The 20,679-nt window shown below is 38.4% G+C and overlaps 1 protein-coding gene across 2 annotated transcripts in view; it reads right to left on the minus strand.

Annotated features, from left to right (window-relative positions):
- NT5C2 (5'-nucleotidase, cytosolic II) overlaps positions 1 to 20,679 on the minus strand; it is a 93,972-nt gene extending 73,293 nt beyond the window's left edge. For both annotated transcript variants that reach the window (XM_029932502.1, XM_029932501.1), the window contains exon 1: positions 20,612 to 20,679. The gene's annotated coding sequence lies outside the window, so the exon portion shown is untranslated. The remainder of the gene's footprint in view (positions 1 to 20,611) is intronic.

Raw genomic sequence — 20,679 nt, forward strand, 5'->3', positions numbered from 1 at the left:
ATTTTTTTCTAAATCGGGAGATATGCAGAAGGTGAGCCCTCTAATCTTCATTTGTATAATGATCAGTACATATGGTGAGGAAACCCCTATGAAGCCTGAAAAAGAACCAACCAAAGAGTTAAAAGGAAACAATCTCAGAAGCTCATACAGGTTGGGAAGAGTTCCTGTCCCAAGCAGCCAGAATGAAAAACCTCATCATTTACACAATACTGAGTAGAGTACAGGTGGAAGGATTTTGTGTCTGTAGTGGGGCAAAATCATCAAGACTAATAAACATTGCTTTCATCCTGTCTAGCAAAGTTAAAAGACCTGAAAGGACCAAACTGCTTCCAAGTAACTTAACCATGTCAAAAAACAAAGTTTAAACATATTCATAAGAATACAAAAATATGAAGCACCCAAAAAGGTATAATTTATAATATCTGGCATTCAATCAAAAATTATTAACATTCAAAGAAATAGGACAATATCCATAATGAGGAAGGGTGGGTGGCTGTCTGGCTTAGTTGGAGAAGCATAGGACTCTCGATCTTGGGGTTGTGAGTTCAAGCCCCACATTGGCTATAGAGATTATTTAAAAGTAAAATCTTAAAAAATTTTTTTAAAAAACCATGCTGGGTAGGATTAATAGCAGGTTATACATTAAATTAAAACATTAGTAAATTTTAAGAACAGCAATAGAACCTATCCAAACTAAAAGAAAGAAAAAAAGGACCAAAAATAAATAAATAAATAAATAAATAAATAATTAACAGAGCATCAGTGAGCTGTGTAAGTTCCAAGCACCTTGACATATGTGTAACTGGAGTCCACAAAGGAGAGAGAAAAGATGAAATGAGAAAAAAATTTAAAGAAACAGATTAAAAATTTCCAAATTTAATATAAACTATAAATCCATACATTCAAGAAAACTCAGCAAATGCCATGCACAAGAAACAATAAAACTACATCTAAGCACAAAAATAACAAATTTCTTAAAGAGCAATGAAAATATTAAAAAGATGCTAGGGAGAAAAAAAACATAATATTAAGGGGAAATAAAGGAGATTTCTCATCTGAAACAGTAAAGCCAGAAGAAAGTAAAGAAATAACTTTACAGCATTGAAAAGAAAGAAGTGTCAACCTACAATTCTTTACCTGGCAAAAATATCTTTCTGAAATAAACTTTTTCAGACACATAAAAGCTTCAAGAATTCATCACCAGCCAACTAAAAAAAAATTTAAAGGAAGTCCAGGCAAGAGGAAAACAATACCAGATAGAAATCAATCTACATAGAAGAATAATTATAAAAGATATTTTGCTATATTAAATCCTTTTTTTAAGTTTATTTATTTATTTAGAGGGAGGGAGGGAGGGAGAGGGAGAGAGGGAGACAGAGAGAGAGAGAGAGAGAGAGAGAGAGAGAGAGAGAGAGAGAGAGAATGCCAAGTGAGCACAAGCAGGGGAGGGGCAGAGAGAAGGAGAGACAGAATCCCAAGCAGGCTCTATGCCATCAGCACAGAGCCCAATGTGGAGCTCGAACACACAAACTGTGAGATCATGACCTGAGCCGAGATCAAGAGTCAGATGCTTAACCAAATGCACCACGCAGGCACCCCGTTCCTACATTCAATCTTTTTAAAAGACCCCTGTTTAAAGCAAAAATATTAACGAAGTATTGTGAAGTCTATTACATAATTAGAAGTAAAATGTAGGACATCAGTAGCCCAAAGGTGGGTAGGCAAAAAATAAAAATATACTACTGTAAGGTTCTTATAGTGTACAAGAAGTAGTACAGTATCACTTGAGAGCAGACTGTGACAAAGTAAACATGCATACTATATACCCTAAAGCAATCACCAAAATTACACAAAGTAATGGCTAATAAGGCTGCAAATGAAATAAAACAGAAACAAAAAATAATCATCCCAAAATAAGAGTTAAAAAGAGGAAAAGGAAACAAAGAACAGATAGGACAAAACAGGCCAAAACAGCAAGGTGGTAGAATTATACTTAACTATATTTTTAAAAATTGTATTACATTCAAAATGTCTAAAAAACTCAATTAAAAAGAAGCTCAAGTGAGTATATTAACAGTAAACAAAGTATACTTCAAAGAATCACTATATATAACTGATAAAACGGTCAATTTGCCAGAAAGGTAAAGCAATTACAAACATGTGCACCCAACAACAGAACTCCAAAATACATGGAACAAACATTGATAAAAGTAAAGGAAGAAATAGATGGTGCTATGATAACCTTTGAAGACTTGAGTTAACTACTGATAAGGATATACAGGGCTACAACAACACTACAGACTAACTAGACCTAACAGACCTTATAGACCACTCCACCTAACAACAGAGTACACGTTCTTCTCAAGCGTTCAATCACAAAACTAGATTCAATAAATATTTAAAAAACTGGAAAAAATGTAATCATACAAAATATCTTCTACTACCACAATGGAATGAAGCTGGAAATCAGTAACATGAGGAAAAACTTTATGATTCACAAATACATAGAAATTAAACAACACTCTTACAACCAATGGATCAGAAATCACAAGGAAAACTTGTCCTCCCTACTCCACTCCCACTCTCTCTCCCCCCCAAATAAAAAATAAAGGGGTGCCTGAGTGGCTCAGTCAGTTAAGCATCGGACGCTGGATTTCAGTTTAGGTCATGATCTCATGGTTCGTGAGGTTAAGCCCTGCGACTGGCTCTGTGCTGACAGCTCAGAGACTGCTTGGGATTCTCTCTGTCCCTCTCTCTCTCTGCCACTTTCCCACTCATGATAAAATAAATAAACTTTAAAAAAAATAAAATATAAAAGACAAAAAAAAAAAACCCACCTCAAATCAAGAACCTAACTTTACAGTTTGAGGAATTATATAAGGAGAAAAAAATAAAAAAGTAAATTAACTAAACCCAAGTGCAGTAGAAAGATCAATGAGAACAAAAGTTTGTTCTTTGAAATGACCAACACAACTGACAAGCCTTTACCTAGAATGGCTAGGAAATAAACAAATAAAATTCAGGGGCGCCTGGGTGGCTCAGTAGGTTGAGTGCCCAGCTTCAGCTCAGGTCATAATCTGGCGTTTGTAGTTTTGAGTCCCGTGTCAGGCTCTGTGCTGACAGCTAGCTCAGAGCCTGGAGCCTGTCTTCAGATTCTGTGACCTCTCTCTCTGACCCTCCCCTGCTCACACTGTCTCTCTGTCTCTGTCTCTCTCTATCTCTCAAATAAATAAAGCATTAAAATTTTTTGAAAAAAGAAAATTCAAATAGCTAAAATCAGATGAAAGTGAGGACATTATTACTGATGTATACACACAGAAATAAAAATCAAATCCACCAACATATTAAAAATAATACATCATGACCAAGTGGTGTTGGTCCCAGGAATGCAGGATGAGAGCCTAGAGCCTACCTCAGATTCTGTATTTCTCTCTCTCTCTGTCCCTCCCCCACTTGCACTGTGTGTGAGTGTGTGAGTATGTGTGTCTCTCAAAAATAAGCAAACATTAAAAAAAATTTAGGGGGGGCCTGGGTGGCTCATTCGGTTAAGCTCCCCGCTTTGGCTCAGGTCATGATCTCACAGTTTGTGGATTCAAGCCCTATCTTGGGCTCTGTGCTGACAGCTCAGAGCGTGGAGCCTGCTTCAGACTCTGTCTGTCTATCTCTCTCTCTCCCTCTCTGTTCCTCCCCCATTCGTGCTCTGTCAAAAATAAACAAACATTAAAAAATTTTTTTAAATTTTAAATCAGTCATTGTAAGAGAAAAACTATATATATCATCTCAATATAGAGCAAACAAGTACAAGACAAAATCCAACATGCTTTCCTGAGTTAAAAAAAAAAAGCTCAGCAAATTAGGAATAAAAGGGAACTTCTTTAGTATGATAAAGCACATTTACCAAAAACCTACTGCTAACATAATATTAAAGGTGAAAGACTGAATGTTTTCTCCCTAAGATCAGAAAAAAGAGATGTATGCTCTCACCACTCAACATTGTACTGAAGGTTCTATTCTAGCCAGTGTATTCAGGCACCTCACAGGATATATAAAACTAATATAAAAATTAATTGAAGGGGTGCCTGGCTGGCTCAGTCAGTAGAGCATGCAACTCCTGATCTTAGAGTCATGAGTTCGAGCCCCATGCTGGGCATAGAGTTTGCTTAAAAAAAAATCATAATGAATGATAAGACCTAAATGTAAAACCTAAAACTATTAAACTTTTGGAAGAAAACATAAGGGAAAATCTTTGTGAGCTCTTGAGTTAGTCAAAATCTTCTAGTTTCAATACCTAAAGCACAATCGATAAAACAAGTTAATAAATTAGATCCCATCAAAGTTTACAATTTCTGCTCTTCAAAAGACACTGCCTGGCACAAAAACAGATCAATGGAACTGAACAGAGATACAAAAACCCACAAATGTATGACCAACTAATCTTTGACAAAGCAGGAAAGAATATCCAATCGAATAAAGACAGTCCCTTCAGCAAACAGTGCTGGGAAAACTGGACACCAACATGCAGAAAAATGAATCTCGTCCACTTTCTTACATCATACACAAAAATAAACTCAAAATGGAGGAGAGTCCTAAATGTAAGACAGGAAGCCATCAAAATCCTCGAGGAGAAAGCAGGCAAAAACCTCTCTGACCTCGGCCAGAGGAACTTCTTACTCAACGTGTCTGCAGAGGCAAAGGAAACAAAAGCAAAAATGAACTATTGAGACCTCATCAAAATAAAAAGCTTCTGTACAGCAAAGCAACCAGTAAGCCAAACTTAAAGGCAACCAATGGAATGGGAGATTTTTGCAAATGACATATCAGATAAAGGGTTAGTATCCAAAATCTATAAAGAATTTCTCAAACTCAATACCCAAAAACAAATAATCCAGTGATGAAATGGGCAAAGACATGAACGGGCACTTCTCTGAAGAAGCCATCCAGATGGTCAACCAACACATGAAAGAATGCTCAACATCACACATCTTCAGGAAAATACAAATCAAAACCATAGTGAGATACCACCCCATACCAGTCAGAATGGCTAACATTAACAACTTAGGCAACAAAAGATGTTGGTGAGGATGCGGAGAAAGAGGATCTCTTTTGCCCTCCTGGTGGGAATGCAAACTGGTACAGCCACTCTGGAAAACAGTATTAAAACTATAACTATCCTATGACCCAGCAATTGCACTACTAGGTATCTATCCAAGGGGTACAGGTGTGCTCTTCTGAAGGGGCTCATGTACCCCAATGTTTATAGCAGCACTACTGACAATAGCCAAAGTAGAGAAAGAGCCTGAATGTCCACTGATGGACGAATGGATAAAGAAGATGTGGTATATATATACAATGGAGTATTACTCAGCAATCAAAAAGAATGAAATCTTGCCATTTGCAACTATATGAATGGAACTTAGAGGGTATTATGCTTAGTGAAATTAGAGAAAGACAAATATCGTATGACTTCACTCATATGAGGAATTTAAGGTACAAAACAGATGAACATAAGGGAAGGGAAGCAAAAAGAATATAAAACCAGGGAGGGGGACAATACATAGAGACTCTTAAATATGGAGAACAAACAGAGGGTTATCGGAGGGTTTGTGGGAGGGCGGGTGGGCTAAATGGGTAAGGGTGACTGAGGAAACTACTGCTGAAATCACTGTTGCACTGTATGCTAACTTGGATGTAAATTGAAAAATTAATTAAAATTAAAAAAATAACAAATAAAAATTAGTACATGTAAAAAAAAAAAAAGGAAAAGATGCTGTATTTTGTCAAATGGAAAAAAAAAAAAACCCACAGACACTGTTAAGGAAAAGACCTACAACAAGGACAAATTCCCAGGCCCATGGAGCTTACATTTTAGTGGAGGAGTCAGACAATAATCAGATACATAATATTGTGTCAGAAGGTCATAATGGTATATGGTAGAAGTCAAATAAATAAAATGAAGAAATAAACAGCAACAATGGTTACACTACAGATAGAAAAACCTCGCAAGACCTCTATGAGGAAGTGACATTTGTTCAGAGACCTGAGTAAAGTGAGGGGGTAATATATAAAATAAAAAAATAAATCAACATACCACAGGTTGGCATTATAAACTATGCTAGTATGTTCTGTATCTTAGTACTTACACGTATATGAGTGATGCAAAATATTTAAAATATTTTATTCCCTTCGAAAGTTTAAATATTGTCTCTTCAATCTTGTTGGTATATTCAACTTATTATATAGGTCTCTTGTGGCTAACAGAGGACTGAAAACAAAATTATATTTTCATATTGCATTTCCATTAATGTATTTTCTATCTCAGGGCACCTGGATGGCTCAGTCAGTTAAATGTCCAACTCTTGCTATCAGCTCAGGTAATGATCTCGCAATTCGTGGGATCAAGCCCCACATCAGCACAGAGCCTGTTTGGGATTCTCTCTCTCCTTCTCTGCCCCTCCCCCAAGAACTGGCATATATGTGCATAGACTCGCTTGCTCGCTCTCTCTCAAAATAAATAAAATAAACATTAAAAAAATATTTTTGGGGGTGCCTGCATGGCTCAGTTGGTTAAGTGTCCAACTCCTGGTTTAGGCTCAGGTGATAATCTCATGGTTTCATGAGTTCAAGCCCTATGTCAGGCGCTGCACAAGCAGCACAGAGCTTGCATGGAATTCTCTTTTTCTCCCTCTCTCTGCCCTTCCCCCACTCGTGCTGTTTCTCTCAAATAAATAAACTTTAAAAAATGTTTTTTAATGTATTTTCTATCTCTCCAATAGGGGAAAAGGGGAAATAAGCTACAGTATGGGGGGGAATATTTGCAAATTATATATCTGAAAAAGGACTGTATCCAAAATATACAAAGAGCTCTGAAAATACAGCAATAAGACAAACAATTAAAAAAATATAGGCCAAAGATTTGAACTGATCTTTCATCAGTGAAAATAAATGGCAACAACTAAGTACAGGAAATAATACTCAACATCATTTATCATCAGGGAAATGCAAATTACTACCACAAAAATATCCCACTGCATTCCCATTAGAATGTTTAAAATTTTCAAAAGACTGACCATGTCAAATTTAGTGAGGAAACAGAGCAACTAGAACTCTAATACACTGCTGAAAATATGAAAATGATACAAGCACTTTGGAAAAGTTTTCCATTTCCATTTCCTTAATCCATATCTACTATATTGCTCAACCTTTCTACTCCTAATTATCCAAGAGAAATGAAAGCAAATATTCATGTAAAGACTTACACAAATATTCATAGCAGCTTTGTTTCTAATAGCAATAAAGTAAAAACAACCTGAATATCTATGAGCAGGTGAACGGATGAACTGTAGTACATCCATACAATGGAATAATATTATGCAATTGTTAAAAAAATTAACTACTGGGGTGCCTGGGTGGCTAAGCTAGTTAAGCGTCCAAGTTCAGCTCAGGTCACAATCTCAGAGCTGGTGGGTTTCAGTCCCATATCAGGCTCCGCACTGGTCTGAAGCCTCCTTGGGATTCTCATGCTCTCCTCTCTCTGCCCCTCCCCTCCTTGTGCTTTCTCTCTCAAAGTAAACAAACTTTAAAAAAATAATAATAATAATGAACCACTGATATACAACGTGAATAAATTTCAGAATTACGCTATGTGAAAGCCAATAAACAAGACTGCATACTATATGATCCTATTTACCTAAAATTCTAGAAAATGCAAACTAATCTATAGTAACAGAAATAAGATTAGTGGTTAAGTGAGGTGAAGGAGTAAGGTAAAGAGGGACCCAGGGAAACTTTGGGGAAGGGAAGTGTTCATTATCTTACTTATGTTTCACATGTGTATACATATATCAAGACTTATTGTACACTCTATGTGCAGTTTATTGCATGTATTTATACTTCAATTAAATTTTTTTTAAAGTCTGGGTTTTTTTTTTCCTCTTTCCTTAAAAATTAGAGATAGAGGAGTACCTGGGTGGTAGGTAGCACAGTCAGTTAAGCATCCAACTCTTAATTTCGGCTTAGGTCATGATCTCTCAGTTCCTATGATTAGCCCCTCATGGGGCTCCTTGCTGAGTGCTGACCCTGCTTGGGATTCTCTCTGCCCTTCCCCCACTCTTGTTCTCTCTCAAAATAAATAAATAAACTTTTTTTAAAAATTAGGGGTAGTAATTACACTAAGAAAAGATTTTTCCCAGGGCACCTGGGTGGCTCAGTCGGTTGAGCATCCAAGTTCAGATCAGGCATGAGTTCAAGCCCCACATCGGGCTCTGTGCTGACAGCTCAGAGTCTGGAGCCTGCTACGGATTCTGTGTCTCCCTCTCTCTCTCCGCCCTCCCCCACTTGTACACAGTCTCTCTCTCTCTCTCTCAAAAATAAATAAAACATTGAAAAAAAAGATTTCTCCCACATATTTTAATTCCTCTATTCAAATTATTATAGGAAAAATTCAAAGCACTTTCTTGAGTCATTCATGTACTAAGCAAAATACTTTTTCTTTTTTTTTTTAATTTTTGAGACTTGAGGGTGAGGGGCAGAGAGAGAGAGAGACAGACAGACAGACAGAGAGACAGACAGAGGGAGGGAAGAGAATCTTAAGCAGGCTCCATGTTCAAGCACAAGCCCAATGTGACGCTCTATCCCATGACCCTGGGATTATGAGGTGAGCCAAAATCAGGGCACCTGGGTGGCTCAGTCAGTTAAGGATTCAACTCTTGATTTTGGCTCAGGTGATGCTCTCATGGTTCATGAGATCAAGCCCCGTGTTGGGCTCCATGCTGATGGGACAAAGCCTGCTTCTGATTCTCTCTCCCTGTCTCTCTGCTCCTCCTCTGCTTGCATGTACTCCCCCAACCCCTCAAATTAAACAAAAAAACAAATATTTAAAAAGAGTGGGACCTTCAACTAACTGAGACACCCAGTGCTCCAAAATATATTTTCTTTTAAAAATTCAAGTTACAGGGGCACCTGGGTGGTTCAGTTAGTTGAACGTCCGACTTTGACTCAGGTCATGATCTCAGTTTGTGGGTTTGAGCCCCACGTTGGGCTCTATGCTTATAGCTAGCTCAGAGCCTGGAGCCTGTCTTCGGATTCTGTTTCTTCCACTCTCTCTGTCCCTCTCCTCTTCTGTCTCTCTCTCAAAAAATAAATAAAACATTAAAAAATTTGATTCAGTTACAGACTCTCAGCAAAGATACATAAAACTTTAAAATTTAAACATAAATTATTAAATAATAACATTATCACCAATATGGAATAAAATCTGCCACAAAGTCTATACAGTTATATGAAGGTAAGGGGTAAGGTTTTCTTAAATTGTCTTCAAATAATTCCTCATATGACAATTTTATCTAACATACCTTAATGCTATATGACAGACTTCTGAACTCTATCTAGAGTCAATCTAACACTTAAACTATTTTTCTTAGTAATATGAAAGATGATGATGATGTTTTATCAATTGGCAAAAAAAAGAGTTCGAATAAGTAGGTAAAGATTTCACTTGTCACCTGTTTACAGTATCAAGCTTAAGAGGAGTTTTATTTAGTAAGGTACAGCAGTGATTAATACTGAATTAAAAGCTCAAATTAGAATTCCTTTCAAACAATAGTGGTACAGTTAGAAAATTCTTTGTTTCAACATAAAATACACAGCCTACAAAATACTTGTCCCTGAAGAGTAACAAATGAAATGAACTTTCAAGCAATTGAAATATTGTAGCTCCACATTTAAAACATATTTCAGGGTGCCTAGGTGGCTCAGTCAGTTAAGCATTCGGCTCCGGCTCAGGTCATGATCTCACGGTTCGTGGGTTCAAGCCCCACATCGGGCTCTGTGCTGACAGCTAGCTCAGAGCCTGGAGCCTGCTTCAGATTCTGTGTCTCCCTCTCTCTCTGACCCTCCCCTGCTCGTGCTATCTCTATCTCTCAAATAATAATAATAATAATAATAAATATTTCAACATACCCCATTCCTTTCACCACTAATGATGTCACCACCCCATACCTCTGCCCCTACCCTCCAAAAGGGAAAACAGTTGCCCAACCACTCCAGGCAACTAATGAAAACAGGAAGCAAAGAGTAACTGAAACTGTAGAGTAAACCTGGTTAGTAAAAGTATTTTAAATGTTTCAGGTCAGACCAGTAATTCACTTGGAAAGAAGTGAAAAGCAAGTAAACACAGTACGTAGCACAAGTCTATCAGGCAAAGTGCTTAATATATGTGAAATATTGACTCAAATACTCATTTTTCACCAGAATAAGGTCTATCTAGATAATAGGGTAATGATAACAGCAAGTAAATATGAACACTCAGGGTTTTACTAAAGTTCACTGGAATTTACTTTGTGTTTAAATATAAAACTTTAAATTTCCAAGTTTTATAATCAACCATTCTAAGAATGCTGAACATGACTCTGAAACTTGAGTGGAAAGACTAATTCTAAATGGTTTCTTCAAATTTTCTCACCAGCCTGAAACTTACTGCAATCTTTATAAATACAACTTTAACTGTATATTACATATATTAAACTAGTTTATGGAAAAAGAATAGTTCAAGATAATCTTCCATCTGTATGGCCTGATACTGAACTAACTAAGCAGGCACACTGTATTTGTGTAAAGGTGCGCATGTGTGTGTAAGGTAATAAAATTACTTTATTACAGCTGACTTTTTAAAAACATTTCCTTTGTTATGATAGAAGGATACATACAAATTATTTCCTATGACCTTGTTTTGCTTATGTTCTGACAACTTGGTAACAGCTTTAAATATACAATCTATGTAATTAATACAAGTTATATATGAACTCTAAGGTATGTTGAACCAGACGAATACTGACAATACTGCTGTGGACCATCACTACTGAAAGGAAAATGCACATCTGTCGAGTCCCGTTTACCAGCTGGTCTAACAGTAAGGAAGAGGCTTCTTTCCTACTGCAAACCCTTGATAAGTCTCCACTCTGTGCATCTGTTTGATAAGTAGGCATACTTTACACATGGCCCTTGATAACCCTATTCCTTAACCAATGAGCAAGTATACCAAGAAAGTATAGTGGTAAGTCAGGCAGTTTTAACATTATGTGTGGCTTAGGGTCCCCTCTGTAACACGACCACAAACAAACTTACAAATACATTCCCTAGAAAACAAGGGAAGTCAGATACAGGTTTAGATTAATTCATCTAACAATACTGCTGAAAATCTAAATCATAGTATCTGTAATTAATAGTTTAAGGGCCAAGGACAGGCTGCCCCAAGATGGGCCACCTTGACAGGAACCATATTTTCAGTTAAAAGCAAACAAACCTAGCAGATTCAGAAGCTCTTTATCTGTCTCTCAATTGCCTGCTTCTATCAAGACAGCTATTAATAGAAACTCCTCTGGGGCACCTGAGTGGCTCAGTTGGTTGAGCATATGGCTTCGGCTCAGGTCATGATCTTGTGGTTTGTGGGTTCAAGCCCCGCATTGGGCTCTGTGCTGCTGGCTAGCTCAGAGCCTGGAGCGTGGAGCCTGCTTCAGATTCTGTGTCTCCCTCTCTCTCTGATCCTCCCCTGCTAGCTCTTGGGCGCACCCTCTCTCTCTCTCTCTCTCTCTCTCTGTCTCTCAAAAAAAAAAACAAAACTCCTCTATATAAAAAACGTATCTTCATAACAAAGCAATCTTTGTTTTCCAACCATCTCCTCTCATCTTCCTGCTAAAGTTCTCTCTCCCCTCTGTATCCCCTCAAGCCTCCTCGGCACATAGAAGCATCATGTCCATCTCTGGCATGTCCACATCTGTGTAGCATCCCCCTATGTATACTATTAAATTTGATTTTCTCCTGTTAATCTGTCTCATGGTAATTTGATTCTTAGTCCAGCTAGGACTTTGAAGGGCAGAGAAAATTCTTCCTCCGGTCAATTGTCTCATATCTAACTCAAAGAACAGCACTTTGAAACAAACCACAGCTTTGAAAGTATTTTTGTAACTTTTCCTCCTTCTAATCATAACATACATGAAGAAAATAATCACATAAAATATTCTGAGATGAAGTAATGTCAAATTTTCCCCAAAAAGGAGACTCCTTAAAACTGTTGTATTATAAACTGTGTTAAATGTTTCATTATCACTTATCTTTTGAATACTTCATGACAGTTTTTTGTTCATTTTTCATTTCATTAGTTTCATTCAGAGTCCTATCATTTGCCCTGCAAATGTACTATACATTACTGTAAAACGCCAGCATTCATAGCTTGCACACCAAGTGAAAGACGCCAACAAATTCCAAGTAATAAACATGCGTACATATTATTTGCTATTCTCATACTCTTTTTCTTGCATATTAACACTTCCCGACATGATATATTTTGACAGAGCCAGTCTCTTTCTCTAAAATGAAAGATCCATAAGGGTGAGATTTGCTTTGTTTTGCTGTTTCCCAGTTCCTTTAACAGCGACTTGATACACACAGGCAGAAACAAATGGAGCTCCTAAACCTAATACACTTGGGAGTTCTTTGCTCTTTAGAAGATAATTCTTGTGTAAGCCTGAAAATGCAAGAATTGCACAAGTTCCTTTTAATGCTCTAAAGGAGTCTTTGTGAAATCTTACTTTTGGTTCAGAAACGCGTAAGATTCTTGGCTTGATTAATGTAATATTTTGCTAACATTTCAACATCAGGCCTTGGAACAAAAGGTTCTTTGTTCTCTAATGGAAAATAACAAAACTGAGAAGAGATCTTGTCAAGTGAGAAATGCAGTACCTGTTGCCTTGACAATCTGTTTTTCTTCAAGCAATAATATGCCCCCATTTCTAGTCTGAAACTGGAAAATACAAATGTACTTCACATGTTCCTGAAGTTCCTAAATGTACGAGAGAAACCTGAATTTTGTTTGTTGCTGCTACTCCTGGAATTCTGTTACAGGAGCCATATCACACAGAATACTATATTTTTGTTCTATATCAACATATGAAAAGTTACTTCTAACTGAATATTTTGAGTAATACCAGACCTTCAACAATAACATGGTTATTGACACAAAGAAAAAGTAAAGAAAAATTTTAAATGAATGGGCTTGAAGATATGTAGTATGCCATCTATTTCTTTGAAATATTGCTGTAATTAACTAAGGTCTTTCAAAAGCATAATGGTAACTAAGCCTAATAGTTTTTACATCTAGCCAGTATATAATACTTTGCACCTTTAGTAATAATTCTTGAATATTCTCTTAAAAAGGAGGTAACAAATTGTTTGATTTGAAAAAGAACTAATTCTTTTACCAATGAGTTCCTGAGTCATGGCTCAACTTTGTTTTAGCTGTAATCTTAACTTTTACCAAAAAAAAGATAAAAATCAGAAATAATCATCACAGTATTTTCACTTTGTGGTTTATAAATTCATTTATGGACTAGTCTGCTTATTTGGTAAAAATTCAGAGGTATGCAGAAGTTCAATGCCTAATGCTAACATAACTGTTAATGTTTACTAAGCATTCACATTTTTTCATATATTATTCTAAGCACTGTACATAGTTCATCTGACTTCTCACAACAACTGTATGAGTTAGGTGCTATTATCTTCATTATACAAAGAATAAAACAGCATTGGGAAGCTAAATAATTTCACCAAGGTCATAGAATTCTATTTATGATGAGAAGTATAGATTCTAGAGCCACAATGTCTGGGTTCAAAACCTGTCTCTAACACTAATTTAATTATCTCTATGAGCAAATTACACAATCACCTCAGTTTCTTTCCTCCACTCCAAAATGGACAGAGTTGGAACAAGGATTCAACACATTAAGAAGTGCAAGGTACTAAAAACACCAGCTTACACACAGTGCTTAATTATTACTTATAATGCTAGAGCCCACAATGTTTAATATTTGCAACCTCTACACTATGTAGTACAGTAGTCTCCCCTTATCAGTGGTTTTCCTGTCTGTGGTTTCCGGTACCCGGGGTCAATTGCAGCCTCCAGAAGCAGGTGATCCTCCTTCTGTTATAGTCAGAAGATCAATAGTAGCTTAAGGTAACCTCACAATGCCTATGTCATTTACTTCATCTCATCTTGTGGGCATTTTATCATCTCGTCATCACAAGAAGGTGAGTACAATATAAGATACGCTGAGAGAACACCTTCACATAACTTTTATTACAGCTTTGTTCTACAAAACTGGCCTGGACTCTTTTAATACATCAAAGTTATGAAAACAAACAAAAAGCTGGGGAACCTGCAGTGGATTAAAAATAATTAAATGCAACTAAATGCAATTAATTTATGATCTTGGACTAGATCTTGAAGATTCAGCCAATGGAATAGGCTGAAGAATAACTATAAAGGTCATTGGAACAGCTCTGAAACCTTTTTTTCCTGTGAAATTTTTAATACGAGCCAGATATTAGACAATAATGTTACCTCTATGTTAAATGTGTAGTTTTACAGGACATCTTTGTTTTTAAGATATTTAAGTAGATTATCTGAGGAATGAAGTGTCATGATATCTGCGACTTAACTTATAAAAGGTTCAGGAGGCACCTGTTTCACTTAAGTGACATGGTCTCACAGTTTATGGGATCAAGCCCCACACTGGGTACTGCATCGGGCTCTGCCCTGACAGAGTAGAGCCTACCTGGGATTCTCTCTCTCCCTCTCTCTGCCCCTCCCACGCTCTCGCTCTCTCAAAATGAATAAACCAACATCTAAAAACATCAAAGTTCAGGAAAAAATGTATAAATGAAAGATAAATGTGGCTTAATGTTAACTGGTGAATCCAAATGAAAGATGAATTCATTGAACTATTAATGCACTTTTCTATATTGAAATTTATTGCAAATAAAAAGTTGGAATAAAAATGTAAAACTTCTGCACGAGAGAGAATAAACACTGCAAAAATATTTGCAACATCATATATGAGAAATGGTTACTAAATAGAGCTATGAACTAATTTAATGATGGGAAAGCAAACAAGCCAAGAGAAATCTATAGCAATTTACAGAAAAGGAAAGCTTATAATAAATGGATGTAAAGAAGCTCAACCTCACTTATATCAAGGAAAGGCAAATTAAAATGAAATTTGATTTTGTTTTAAAATTTAAAAGTCTAAACAATATGTGTAAGAATCCTATAAAATGGGAACTCTAGCAATCTGCTGTTGAGATTTTGGATTTAGTATTGTGGAAAATAATCTGGCATTTTCTAATGAAGTTCAAGATCTTCATATTCTACAACCGGAGAATATGAAGCTTCCGGTTCTTTCCGTAAGCTTAGAATTCTCTCACATAAGTAAAGAAGATGACAATCCAAGAACGTTTATGCTTCATTAGTAACAGCAAAAATATCTTAAATACAGAGAACTAGAGGTTGCTGGAGGGGTTCTGGGTGGGAAGATAGGCTAAACAGGTAAGGGGCATTAAGGAGAACACTTGTTGGGATGAATGAACACTGGGTGTTAACATGCAAGTGATGAAGCACTAAATTCTACTCCTGAAATCATTATTACACTATATGGTAACTTGGATGTAAATTAAAATAAAACCTAGTTAATAAGGATAAAAATAGCATTTTACTGTTTTGCTATAAACTTTAGGTCCCATATCTAGGCTCTTGCTTTATTCTGAATAAGAATCGAGATTTTTTTGGTTTGTTTTGTTTTAAAGTGATACTGTGTAGAAATTATGGATTTATTCCTTTGAGGAAACCCCAAAGGTGATGGGTTCATGGTGGAATTCTCATTATACTTTAATATGAAAAAGCTGTATTATATACTATTCAGTAAAATTAAACTTCAACTTCAAAAAAATTATAGCAAAAAAATCAGAAATACCCAAAAATCCATAAACTGGTTTATTTGTATAATCCAAAACTACAGGGCAATTAGATTTATAGGGCAATAAAGATTTATTTATCAACATGCACACATATCAAAGACAATGCTAAACAAAAAAAAAAACCATGTTGCAGAATCACATGTATATTAGATAAGAGTATATGTATTTTTGTGAATATGTACATATTAGTAAAAGTAAAAAAATATATAACAAGAATGATCATTACTGAATTCATGACCATGTTTACCTCTAGAAGTGGGCAAGAGAGGGAAACAGGATCCACAAGGATATATACAGGCCTAAGCTCTATCTGTAGTTTTATCCCTTTGAAAAATTTATAGTGAAAAAAGAAAATACACAATTAGAAAAATAGGAAAAAAAGTACACAGGAGTGCCTGGGTGGCTCAGTCAGTTAGGTGTCCAACTCTTGGTTTTAGCTCAGGTCATGATTGCATGGTTCAGGAATTCAAGCCCCACAATGGGCTCTGTGCTGACAGCTCAGAACTTTCTTGGGATTCTCCCTCTCCTTCTCTCTCTGCCCCTCCCTTGCTCTCTCGCACTGGCTAGCTCTCTAGCGCTCTCTCTCAAAATAAATAAACTTAAAAAGAAAAAACTACACAAAGTAAATATGAGAGTCTATAAGGTGATCATTACATGATTTTCTGTATGTCTGAAAATATTTGAAATATTAAAATATTTATTTTAAAATAAATTTTAACATTAAAGAAACCCCATTAAACTGAACCAAGGAACTTTTAAAACATGTATTTCCCTGGACATCTGAAATGTTAATATACTAATTCTCAAAACACCATATATTTTTGTTTTTATTTGTTTTATCCATTGTTTCAGCACCAGACCAGTATTCTCTTTCCAAGCAGACCCTGACTTAGCAGGCTTTTTCGTCTTACACTCTTGAAATTGCTTCCCAATCAAGATACACACAAAAGGTAGGAACAAATAGTTCAACACTCTCTAATTTAATCCTTCTCATTCTGTATTCCACCAAAAAGAGGGCAGTTTTTCCTGCTCTGCTGGCAATTTTGCTATTTTTATTGTTTTGGGGTTTGGGGGTTGGGGAGTTGTTTTGTTTTTTTGGCTTGCTGCTAAAGTTGTTTCACATTTAAGAAAGCAGAGGGACTTGTGGGTGGCTCAGTCAAACATCTGACTCTTGACTTGGGCTCAGGTCATAATCTCACAATCGTGGGTTCCAGCCCCATGTTGGACTCTTCACCGGCAGTGCAGAACCTGCTTGAGATTCTCTCTCCCCCTCTCTCTGCCCCTCCCCCATTCACATGCTCTATCTCGATCTCAAAATAAATAAACTTAAAAAAAAAAAAAAACAGAGGGAGAGAGGGTGGTAGGAAGCAAGGACAGCCACCACAAACTCTGGTAATCAGTCATAAAACACACCAAATTTCAAATAGTAAAAGGCTATATAAGATACACTGTGTCAAATGACTAGGAGCTTTGCAATCCATAACAATTTGTAATCAACTTCCTTAAAGCAAAGAACTTTTTTTTAGGTCTGAACATAAAAAACAAAACGAACACCAACCACTCATTAAAAAAGGTTAGTTTACTTCATTAATCCTGCTCTATCCGCAGGAAACCCATGTAGCTTATCTTATAAAACCGCTTACCAGAAATTCTCTCTCCAGCTTTATCTCATACTATAACTCTACAACTTTGTTTTAGTGAGAGAAACCTATTCATTAAGCCCTCAATACACCCACTTTTGCATCTTCTTACTCTTGTCACCATCTCTTATGTACTCCCTGATGCGACAAACATGCAGTAATCTCCCCACTTTGAATAAACAGTAATAGCTAACATTTACAGAGAATTTAATATATGCTAGTATTGCTTCAATGGAATTATCCCATTTAACCAACACAACCCTATGAAATTTGTTCTGTTTTCTCCCTTTTGATGGTGAGAGAAACTGAGCAAGGCTGTTTTCCAAGGTTGCATGGATGGTAAGTTGTAAACCACGTCTCAAACCCAGACTCCAAAAACCAGGCCCTCACACATATGTGATGCTGTCTACTGGCTCAAAGTACTGACTGCCTTTACTGCTCAAATGTCACTTAACATACGCCCTGTGATATTTAACATTACATGTTCAGAGATGTTGTCTAAGTGGCTCAAAATACTACATTCCTTCAATAAAAATTTACTGAGCGACTGTATGCCGGGCAGTGTTGACTGCTGGGTATAAAAGCATGTTACAGAGCCTCTACAAATGAAACGAAGAATTCTTCAGATACGTGGACATCCCAGAAATGTGGGTAAATGCAAAATTAGAAACCATATGTATAGGGGCTTGTGGGTGGCTCACTCAGTTAAGCAGCTGACTCTTGGTTTCAACTCAGATCATGGTCTCATGGTTTCGGGGGGTTCAAGCCCTGCATGGGGCTCTGCACTGGCAGCGTGGGGATTCTCTGTCTCCCTCCCTCATCCTCAGGGTCTCTCCCTCTCTCTCCCACCTCAAAATAAATAATAAACTTTAAAAATATGTACATAGTAACTTAAACTATATAAAAACAGTGGGCCCCTGGTTGGCTCAGTCAGTTAGGTGCCTGACTTAGGCTCAGGTCATGATCTCCCGGTTAGTGAGTTTGAGCCCATGGTTGGGCTCTGTGCTGACAGCTCAGAGCCTGGAGTCTGCTTCGCATTTCGTGTCACCCTCTCTCTCTTCCCCTCCCCTGCTCACACTCTGTCTCTCTCTGCCTCTCAAAAGTGAATAAAACGTTGAAAAAAATTTTAAAACTACATAAAAACAATGCTTGGATTAGGAACTGGAAAAGAATAGAGCCATTAGTATGAAAAGGCTAGGGTTTGTTTTTTGTTCTTTGGTATTTCACTGAATTAACCTTTCTGTTAAGAGTTAAACAATGAAAAAGATGAATTAAACAGTTATGAGTGCTTTCTTTCCCCCATGAAACAGCATAAACAGCCTAGAGACAGATGAATGAACATCCCTCCTCTTAACAGCCCACTGTAAATTGGCTTCCTTTAGGAGGATACACCTGAACTCAGCAGTAAGGCTTACAAATTCAAAAGTAAACACCTCTCTATATAAATCTTCCCACAATTACAAACTTTTGGAAACTTGTACCTAACTGCAAATTTTTATACAATGAAATAAAATCTTGGAACTTACCAAAACCTTGCAGAATGTCTGTCAGCTCTCTCATTTTACAGACTGATTACTAAATTATAGGATAATGAGAGTAAACGCAGCAACCTATAAGAACTGCAATTGTAGTGACTTCTTTTGCACAAGAAATGACTTTCAGAAAAAGTCTGTGTGCGCTAGCACCAGCCCATGGAGTTCTGATTTTAATTACTAACCAGGTGTGTCCTATGGAACTTAACCTCTAACGGCCTGGATGTCTTCATCTGGATAAATTCTAACTAACCACTGTTAAAAAGTGCCTCAGTAAGGGAGCCTAGCTGGCTCGGTGGGAGAGCAAGTGACTCTTGGGCTCAGGGTTTTGAGTTCAAGCCCCACTTTGGGTGCGGAGCCTACTTAAAAAAAAATTAGGAAACAAAAGTGTCCTAGTGAATTTCAAAAAAAAAAAAAAAGATCTAAATCACATTAAATGGGCCTGTTTCAACATTTTTCCTTTCAGGTTAGCTAGCAGACTTTGCACCTGCTCTCTTAAGTGTGCGGACATTATGAAGCAAGTACAGTTCCACAAGAACCTGTCTGCACCCGGACACGCAAACGCGCACGCACACACACAACCTTATAAAGGTGACTAGTCATTGCAGAGCACTGCACGTTACAATACGTCCCTCAAACCTAACGGGGCCGACCGCACTGCGGGGGGGAAAAATCTGACACCAAGCTCTACCTACTTATAAAAGCTGAGGCCTACTGACGTCAAACCCCCCAAACGTTATGCGTAACCACTAACGGTTCAAGCCTCTGATGTGCATCTCCCCCCAGACTTTCACCAGCCTCGGGGGTCCCCAGAAAAGGAAAGGAACGGGCCGCCACCGGACAGCTGACCACGGACTTGGGAGCTGTTTGGAAACGAGCATGGTTTTTGTGGCAGTTTTGCGATTCGATGTGAGCTTTCCAGGAAGTGCTGCAACGACAAAACTGTGGGCTATCAACCTGGCAATTTCCTGCGGGTGTTGCTAAAACGCTGCCAACGTCGCCTCCTTCCACAGCTGTCCGCTAGCTCCCTGGGGTCTACCCCGAACGCGCGGGGGTTAAGGCCCATTAAGTGGGGCGGAAAGGCTGGCCTCTGACGAGGACCGAGAAAGCCGGCGTCGGCCGGAAAAAAAAGCAGAACTGAGTAAAGAGACGTCCGCCTGAGGCGGGGTGCGGGCTGCCACCAGCGAGAAAGCGGGGGGGGGGGGGGGGGGGGGGGGGGGGGGGGGGGGGAACGGGACTCGAAAAGGCTGGCTCTGAGGAGACGAAGGGCCGCGCTCCGAGGGTAAGGCGAGTCCCCGCGAGCAGACGGCAAGGGAACAATGGCGCGGGCGTGACGTGGGGCTGGGGGCGTCGCCGCGGCGCGAAGGTAGGGGCCAATCTGAGGCTGGGGCGAGCTGCGGATGGAGGTGGGAAGGGGGGCGCCGTGCGGAGACGCAGGCGGACAGCCCGCGGGCAAACTGGCGAGTGCTGGGAGGGACGAGAGGGGCCCGAGGGGCGCAGCGGCCCGGGTAGGGCAGGGGCAGGCGCCGGCCCCGGGTCCCAAGTCGCGCGCTCGGCCGCGCACCCTCCCTCGTGCGCTAGCGGGCTCTCTCGGCCGCTCCCTCCCCGCCCTCCCGCCGGTCCAGCCGCACTCACCGGCCCCGCCGCACGGCCGCAATCCCAGCGCGCAACTGCCGCAGCCGCCTGGGCGCGCGCCTTCCCCG

This window comes from Suricata suricatta, chromosome 2 (assembly GCF_006229205.1).
Source record: "Suricata suricatta isolate VVHF042 chromosome 2, meerkat_22Aug2017_6uvM2_HiC, whole genome shotgun sequence".
NCBI classification, from domain to species: Eukaryota; Metazoa; Chordata; class Mammalia; order Carnivora; family Herpestidae; genus Suricata; species Suricata suricatta.